Source organism: Nannospalax galili, unplaced genomic scaffold, assembly GCF_000622305.1.
Source record: "Nannospalax galili isolate Female #2095 unplaced genomic scaffold, S.galili_v1.0 scaffold471, whole genome shotgun sequence".
NCBI lineage: Eukaryota > Metazoa > Chordata > Mammalia > Rodentia > Spalacidae > Nannospalax > Nannospalax galili.
The window spans coordinates 2586927-2595503 of NW_008330333.1; positions in this window are offsets into that span (position 1 = coordinate 2586927).

Below are 8577 nucleotides of genomic sequence, written 5' to 3' on the forward strand. Positions count from 1 at the left end.
CCAGCCGTGCCGTATGGATGGCCATCGCTGTGCCCAGCTTTTCAGTGCCCGGGTTCCAGATCTTGACCCTGACCCGCGCACGCAACATGTCCTCCCCCGCGCCCACAGGTCCGGATGGTTCGTCCCGGCATGCTCCAGCCGGGTGAATGTACACCCCAAGTGTGCAGATTTGTTTTGATTCATGGCACGTGGCAGCGGCTGCTGCTGGATGGAATGCCTGACTAAGCAAAAAAAGAAAAAGAAAAAGAAAAAGAAAAGAAAAAAATGTTTCCTGCTTCAGCCTTCAGAGTGCTGGGATTAGAGGTGTGGATTACCACACTTGGTTGGCTATATCTATGCTACATAAAATATTGATCTGTACTTACAAAATGTATTTGGCTTTTGCTGTTATTATTACTTGAGACAGGGTCTCATTATGTAACCTTAGTTGACCAGGAACTCTCTATGTAGACCACCAGGTTAACCTCAGACTCAGAGTTCACCCCTGTCTCCTGAGTGCTGGGATTAAAGGCCTGACTTGGTTATTATTTTGAAAAATAGGCGAACATCTGCATTTGCACATAGAGGCTGTTGCTTAATAATTATTAAGCATCCATGGCCATTAACCCCCTGAGAGCCCGTTTGTGGGAATGCTTTGTAAAATGCCTGGCTCACTTTTGAAGTTGCTGTGATTGCATAGATTGCAATGCTTGAGTTCTTCCTTTTTTTTTTTTTTTTTTTTTTTTTTTTTTTTTTTAGTCTGTAGCCCCAGCTGGCCTGGCACTCACTATGTAGACCAGGCTGGCCTTGAACTCACAGAGATCTGCCTGCCTCCTGAGAGCTGGGACTAAAGGCATGTGCTGCCACACTCTGTATTGCAATACTTTCTTAACACAAAGTGAGATTTCTTTGTGTTCAACTAAAATTTGGAAGTGCCTCATCAGTCCTCTTCTGAAAAGTTATTGTTGAGTAGGTAATACCCACTTACCTGCTTCTTAATTCATCTCATTGTGTGCATCCACCCCTCCTCCATGTCACCTTTTCCATAGCATATATTGTTGCTTGATTGCTAATAGCACTGTGAATAGTGCCCGCAACTAGATATGTAAATGACCATTAACTTCTTTTAAATACATTTTTTATTTTATTTGTATGAATGTATTACCTGCATGGTATAAGTGCACCCATGTCATGCAATGCCCACTGAGGTCAGAACAGGGCATCGGACTCCCCTGGAACTGGAGTTACAGATGGTTGTTAGCAGCCATGTGAGTACTGGGAATCGAACCTGGGTCCTCTGCAAGCACAGCCAGTGCTCTTAACTGCAGAGCCATTTCTCCAGCCCCAATGACAATTAACTTCTAAAGAGCTGCTGAATACTGCAGTTATAATGGAAGTCAGACAAACTTTCACTGTTTTCCTTACAGTCTAGCATTTGCGATGTGGTTTGTTTTTTGAGACAATATCTTGCTATGTGGCTCAGGCTGGTCTCACATTTGTAATTCTCCTGCCTCAGCCTCCAGAATGCTGAGATTATAGTTATGTATTACTCTGCCTGGCCGATTATGCTGTGTAACATACTGATCCATACTTTAAGAAAAAAAAAAAGACCTAAAGAAAAAAGAAATGCATGTGTTTATTTTAATAAATATACATTTATGTTTACTTGTGTTTGTATTTACAAATGAAGATGTAATTTATAAATTTTTAATTTTTGTTTTATTAGCACATATGAAAAATGGGTTTCAATATGGCATGTTCATATATTTATATAACGTATTTTGACCATATTCACCCTTCATTGTCTGTTGTTCCCACTCACTCCTGTTAAGTCCCTTCCTCTTCCCAACCAGTCTCCCTTCGACTTTAATTTTTTGGAGATTTTTTTTTGTTTATTTTGTTTTTATTTTATTTTAAATTATATATACGTGTGTATATGTGTATCTATATGCACATGAGTGCAGGTAACTACAGAGGCCAGAAGAGGGAGATGTAGTTACTGGGAGTTGTGAGACTCCCAATGTGGGTACCAGGAACTGAACTTTGCTCCTCTGGAAGAACAGCAGGCAGTCTTAACCACTGGGTTATCTCTTCAGCCCTTCTTTTCTCTGTTTTTCTTCCTTTTTTCTTTTTTCGACTCAGTGAGTTTCATTAGGATTGCTTACAGGAGCATGGGCACTCATTTATTAATTTTTGCATAAATCTCTTGTCATGTCTGCCACCCTACTATATTATGCTTCTATGCCACTGAGACAGGCAAAGGAAATCTAAGTCTTCCAGGAGGACTGGGCAGGTACTGGGCACTGGTAAAGCACTGTAGACATCGATTAACATCACTGGGTGTTCATAAGTTCTGTAGGGTTCTTATTATGAGCACATACATCTGATTCATTTAACTGCAAATAAGCAAAGCCTTTGGGGGATGGGGCAATCTGATTCCCTAATTAGCCTCTCCCTTGCTGTCCTAGCTGCCTTAAGTAAAAGGGCTGCCAGTCAAACAGCCAGCTGGACTGGGTTCTGCCAGCACCAGCCATCTGGAACACTCCACAGGCACCTCAATAAAATTAATGATCACAGCTGATTGCTCTGGTTCCTGAAAGCCCAGTTTCAGGCTGGAGTGCCTGAAACAGTTTGTACCAAACTCATTGCTTATCAAGAGCCTCAGTGAACTCTGGATAATCTTGCAACTATTTCTGGCAAGAAGGGGAACACTTGCCGGGCATGGTGGCGCATGCCTTTAATCCCAGCACTTGGGAGGCAGAGGCAGGCGGATCTCTGTGAGTTCAAGGCCAGCCTGGTCTACATAGTGAGTCCCAGGCCAGCTGGGGCTACAGGGAGACCCTGTCACAAAAAGACCAAAAAAAAAAAAAAAAAAAAAAAAAAAAAAAGAAGGGGAATACTTTGCCTAGTGGCCTAGTGGAAGGATGGCTATGATAGGTGCTAAGAAGCGAGAATATGATTGGCCCAAACAGAAGTCTCAATTATTCTGATTGGTGCTTAAGAGAGAAGGCTGTGATTGATCCAGAACAGAGAGCTGTGATTAGTCCAGAGCAAATGACTGTCATTGATCATTGGTCCAGATACCCTTTACAGCCTGCTCTGGCTCTCTTAGTGAGTTTGCTTGAGACACTCTCCTTAGCAGACTCAACTGATATAGGTGCTGTAGGTCCAACAAAAAAAGCTTCTCGGCTGGTTGGTTTTGGTGTTTTGTGTTGTTTTCTCCTTCCTTTTTTCATTGGTAGGCTGAATTAACATGGAGGAACCAGCAAAGACAACAGTGAAGATGTTGGCTGTCTTAAGAGGCACAGCTGAGTAATTGGTAGGATCATTTGTAAATGGGTCAAGACAGCCAGCCATTTGACACCTAAAAAGAAGCCAAACAGTTGGAGAGCAGCCAGCACCAGGAAGAAGGGCAGTGGATGTAGAAAGACAGCAAGAGGGAGCAGACAGCTTCCTGAAGAGAAGTGGTTGTAAGGAGCAGAGACTGCAAGCTCTGGTCACTGAGGTGTTACATCTTCAGGGTCTTAGGGTCTCAGACTCTAGGCCAAGATTATAAACACAGCCTTCATTCTTAGCACCAATCACAAGCATCCTTCTGCTAGGTTACAAGGAGAAACAGCTCCACCCTGGCCTAAGTGGAAATATTCATAGAGTCTTCTAGAGTTCACTGAAGCTTGTGATAGGAAAAAGTCCATGGCAGAGTGTTTCAAACAGCTCTGGCTGAGGCTGTGTCTTCAGGAGCTGAGCAATCAGCTATGATCATCAGCTTTCTCAAGGTGTCTGCAGAGTGTTCCATATGGCTGGTACTAGCATAAGGACAGTTAGGCTGGCCATTTGACTGACAATCCCTTTCCTCAAAGCAGCTAGGGCAGCAAGAGAGAGTCTAACAGCTGGTAATTAGGTAATCACATTATCCTATCTCAATATCTTTGCTTTTTTACAGAAACACAAATGTCACAAGTGTTTATATTAAAAACTTAAAGAACTTATTAACACTAGTAGTAATTTTTAAAAAATATTTATAATTTTTTTTGGGGGGGTCTTTTTGAGACAGGGTCTCCCTTAGCCCCAGCTGTTCTGGAACTCACTATGTAGACCAGGCTGGCCTTGAACTCACAGAGATCTACCTGCCTCTGCCTCCCAAGTGCTGGGATTAAAGGCGTGTGCCACCACGCCCAGCTTATTTATAATTTTTTATGTGTTAAGTGTATTGCCTGCATGTATGTAAGTGCACCCATGTCATGCAATGCCTGCAGAGGTCAGAAGAGGGCGTCCGATTCTAGGGAATCACTGTTAGCTACTATGTGAGTGCTGGGAACTGAACCCAGGTCCTTTACAAGAGCAGCTATCACTCTTAACTGCAGAGCCATCTCTCGAGCTCCTGATTATTTTATTTTATTTTTTAAAAATATTTTATTATTTTTATTTTATGTGTATGAGTGTATTGCCTACATGTATGTGAGTGCACCCGTGTTGTGCAATGCCTCAGAGGTCAGAAGAGGGCTTCGGATTTCCCTGGAAGTCAAGGACGGTTCATAGCCACCATGTGGGTGCTGGGAATTGAACCCAGGACCTCTGCAAGAGCAGACAGTGCTCTTAACCGCTGAGCCATCTCTCCAGCCCCTTTATTTTATTTTTGAAACTGGTCTCAATATGTAGCCCTGGCTGTCCTGAAGATCACAGAGGTCCACATGTCTTTGTCTCCCAGGTGCTGACATCAAAGGTGTGCAAACCATGCCTGGCTGCTGTTGTTCTTTTTGAGACAGGGTCTCCCTATAGCCCAGTAAGCCTGGAACTCACCATGTAGACCAGGCTGGTTTGGATCTCACAGAGATCCACCTGCCTCTGCTTTCTGAGTGCATATGCCATCACACATGGCTTAAATTACTTTTTGAGACAGTCTCCCTGTAGCCACAGCTAGCCTGGAACTCTCTGTGTAGATCAGGCTGGCCTCTGCCTCCCTAGTGAGTGCTGGGATTAAAGGCATGTCCCACCATGCCTGGCTATATTACCTTTTTTTAAAAGTTATTTTATTTGTGTCTATACATGTGCCTGTGCAGGCCAGAGTCTGACCTTTGATGTCATTTCTCAGAAGCTGCCTTTTTTTTCTTTTGAGACAGGTCATCTCATTGGTCAGGAGTTTGATGATTAGGCTAGGCTGAGTGGCCAGTAAGCCCAAAACATTTATTTTTATTTTATGTGTATGAGTGTTTGTCTGCATATATGTATATGTACCATATGCATGCCTGGTAGTCTTGAAGGTCAGAAGAGGGCATCAAATCCCTTGACACTGGAGTTACAGACTGTTGTGAGCTGCCATATGGGTGGTAGGTTCAAACACAGGTCTTCTGGAAGAGCATCCAGTGCTCTTAACTGTTAAACCATCTCTCCAGCCTTCCCATCTTACTTTTTTAATGTAAATCAAAATAAATTGTGGTGCCAGTGCCCATTATCCTTGAGCACGGACATCATTCATTACATTTTTCCCTCTTTTTAAAGTTATATATTGTTAAATGTAAGTTTTTTTCCTTCTTTTTAAAGTTATATATTGTTGCAGGGCGTGGTGGCGCTCACCTTTAATCCCAGCACTTGGGAGGCAGAGGCAGGCGGATCTCTGTGCGTTCAAGGCCAGCCTGGTCTACATAGTGAGTTCCAGGACAGCTGGGGCTACAGGGAGATCCTGTCTCAAAAAAACAAAACAAAGGGACTGGAAAGATGGCTCAGTGGTTAAGAGCAATGGTTGCTCTTGCAGAGGACCTGGGTGTGATTCTCAGGACCCACATGGCAGCTGATAACTGTAACTCTAGTTCCAGGGGAATTCATCGCCCTCTTCTGACCTCTGCTGGCATTGCATGACACCATGTATTTATACACATGCAGACAATACAATCATACACATAAAAATAATAAGGCCGGGCATGGTGGCGCACACCTTTAATCCCAGCACTTGGGAGGCAAAGGCAGGTGGATCTTTGTGAGTTCAAGGCCAGTCTGGTCTACATAGTGAGTTCCAGGACAGCTGGGGCTACAGGGAGACCCTGTCTCAAAAAGAACCCCCCAAATGTTATATATTGTTGAATGTATTTTTTTTTTTTACTTTTAAGACAGTATCTTATGTACCTTAGGCTCACTTGGAACTCTGTAAGTAGTTGAAGATGACCTTGAACTTGTAATCCATCTACCTGTCTCCACCTCCTAGGTACTGGGATTACAGGTGGCTACAGCAGAGCTCTACAGAAGGGTTAGAAATCAAGATCATCTTTGATTACACAGTGTGTTTGAGGCCAGCCTGGACTACATGAGACCATGTCTCAAAAAAAGAAAGAAAAAAAAGAAAAAGAAAAACAAATGGTTCATTTAAAAGTTACTTTCCTTAGAAGTCAGGGGGATTAGACAATAAAAAAGTAAAAAGTAACTGATTAACATCAGATTACTTCATTACATTTTAGATAACTTCAGTATCTTGCTAATTGAATCTGGTATGTTTTGGAAATTTGGCTTTTTCTGTAAACTATATATATTGTCTTTTTGAGACAGGGTCTTCCTGTAGCCTCAGGTGTCCTTGAACTCACAGGGATCTGCCTGCCTCTGCCTCCAGAGTGCTGGGATTAAAGGTGTGTGCCACCATGCCCAGCTATAAACTATATATCTTGAAAGTTTGGATAGTTTAGTTTCAACTTGGTGATGTAAAACTTTAGCCCTTTTGACCATTTTGATTTTCAGAATGATTGGCTGCGACCTAGTATAAGAGCTTATCCCAATATAAGGGCCTCTTGTAATTTTTCTTTAACAGGAGTATCCTTTAACACAATGTGGTGACCTTCCTGTTTATGCTTCTTTTGGATCTTGTAAATATATCCTGGAACAGCTACTGAGAACTGGAGTTGTGAGTTGGGCATGGTGACACATGCATGTGATCCTAGTACTAGAGAGTGTGAATCAGGAGGATGTTGAGCTCCAGGGCAGCCTAGGCTACATAAACAAGATTTTTTTTTGTCTTTTTGAGACAGGGTCCCCCTGTAGCCCCAGCTGACCTGAACTTATTATGTAGACCAGGCTGGCCTTGAACTCACAAAGATTCACCTGCCTCTGCCTCCCAAGTGCTGGAACTAAAGGCATGCACCACCACGCTTGGCCACAAGATTTTTTTGAAATATTTATTATTTTTATTTTATGTGTATGAGTGTATTCCCTGAATGTATGTGAGTGCACCCATGTCGTGCAGTGCTGCAGAGGTCAGAAGATGGCTTCGGATTCCCCTGAAACTGGAGTTAAGGACGGCTCGTAGCCACCATGTGGGTGCTGGGAATCGAACCTGGGTCCTCTGCAAGAGCAGTCAGTGCTCTTAACCTTTGAGCCATCTCTCCAGCCTGCAAGATTATTATTATTATTTTTTTTTTAAGTGGTGGCTGGAGAGATGGCTCAGGGTTGAGAGCAGTAGCTCCTCTTGCAGAGGACCAGGGTTTGGTTCCTAGCACTCATATGGCAGTTAACAATCATCGGTAACTCCAGTTCCAGGGGATCCAACACTCTTATCTGGCCTTCTCTGGCATTTCCTGACATGGGTGCATTTACATAAATGCAGACAAAACACTCATACACATAAAGTAGAAATTAAAAAAAAAAATAGCCAGGGATGGTGGCACGACTTTAATCACAGCACTCAGAAGGCAGAGGCAGGTGGATCTCTGTGAGATTGAGGTCAGCCTGGTCTACATAGTGAGTTCCAGGCCTACTGGGGCTACAAGAGAGTCTGTCTCAAAACAAAACAAAACAAAATAATATTTAAAAAATATGTGTAGTTTTATGTGTTTTGTGTATATGATAAACCAGAAGGGGGTGTTGGAGGTACAGCTGCCCCATACTGGTGTTGGGAATTAAGTTGAGTCTTCTACAATAGTAATGTGTGCTGTTAACCACTGAGCCATCTCTCTAGCCTGTATCAGCAAGAGACTAGAGGGTTTTATCTAAAAAACAAGACACACAATTGGGTGGGAGTGTGTCCATATTAAATTTGAAAAAAATCTTGCCAGATTGTTCCTTCTTTTCCAAAGCATAGTTTTTCCACACATTTACCATCAGTGACTTTCAGCAGTCCTTTAAACTGTAGTCAGTCAGATACTGGAAGCCAGAGTGATAGGAACTGGTAAGGCAGGTGAAGATGAATCAGAAGAGGTGATGGCAGATTCTAGTATGGTAGTTGGCACAGACCTTCAGAGTAAGACAAGGGTGGGAGTTAGGTGTGGTGGTCTATGCTTGTAAGATCTCACTTGGAGGGTTCTGGATGCTCTATGAATGAGACAAGGTACACACCGGGAGACTAGAATCAACACTGGTAGCAGAAGGAACAGAATCGAAGATAAGCCTTTGCACTGGATCCACGGCTGGCTCATGCATGAAACTGGCAAGTGACCAAGGGCTAGGTGTCCAGATCAACAACTTGGCTTCCTACATCCCTGAGCAGGTATATATGAGGATTAAATGACATTAGGCAAAGACCTTGTCACTGAAAATTTACTCCCTCCTTTCCTCCCCTTTCTCTTTCTGTCCTCCTTATTCTTCCTTTTCTTTTTCTTTTCTTGCGTTAAGAATCCAATT